This window comes from Opisthorchis viverrini (assembly GCF_000715545.1).
Source record: "Opisthorchis viverrini unplaced genomic scaffold opera_v5_168, whole genome shotgun sequence".
Lineage (NCBI taxonomy): Eukaryota > Metazoa > Platyhelminthes > Trematoda > Opisthorchiida > Opisthorchiidae > Opisthorchis > Opisthorchis viverrini.
The window spans coordinates 929939-931020 of NW_008751823.1; positions in this window are offsets into that span (position 1 = coordinate 929939).

Genomic DNA, 1082 nt, shown 5'->3' on the forward strand with positions numbered 1-1082 from the left:
TCAGGTTCAAGTGTGTTTTCAAAAATCGATTTAAAAGATGCTTATCTTCAAATACCACTGGATGAAGCCTCCAGTAACCTTACCGTGATCAACACGCCCTTTGGTCTGAACGTTTCACCAGCTGTATTTCAGCAAGTTATGAATACTATTGCAAAAGATTTGGAGCGTGTTGTGACGTACCAAGATGACGTCATTGTGCACACTGCTGACAGAGCTACCCATGATATGCGTCTGTTGTCTTTACTGAAGCGATTTTCTGAGTTCAATATAGCTATTCATCCTGATAAATGCACTTTTGGTGTCTCATCATTTTCATGCCGTGTCTACATTGTGGATGGCAGCGGTTTTAAACCTGATGCAAACCGTTTATCTCTTTTAGCAAATGCGCCATCACCAACCAATCTACAAGAACTGCGTTCAGTTCTAGGAGCACTCCAGTATTACTCCCGTTTCATTTTTAATTTCGCCAAATATGCAAATTGTCTCTTTGATATCATATCTTCCAATCAATTTTCTTGGTCCTCCAACCATGAGAAGACGTTGCCTGCCCTGCTTGTTTATCTCCAGACTTCAGCTGGTTTGAAGCAAGTTTCCGCCAAACATCATTCGACGATCATTAATGATGCTTCTCCCACTAGAATAGGAGCAATCCTTGAACAGTGTGATAGACCAGTGATTTGAATTTCCCGTTGACTTTCAAAACCCGAACGTGGATATTCTGGGAGTCAACGAGAAGCACTTGCTGTATATTGGGCTGTCAACCGGCTTCATAAATATCCTTTTGGATCAAACTTTACCACTGCTACTGATCACGAGGCTTTGAAGTTCTTGTATCATCCAACAAAGTCTCTGGAGAAGTTATCTGCCGCTATGGTGCAACGGTGGATTATTGCACTGAGTTCGTATACCTAGACAACAGTGATTCCCCGTGTCGCTTTCTTGTCAAAAATTCCATCATGCGACTCTGATTCAAACAATTCAGATTGTCTGTTGATTCAACCATTACCAGTCAAGCGGGATGTGCTTGTTGCTGACACTAAAAGATATTTCGCTCCCATTTTCTCTGCACTGCGACGTGGCTG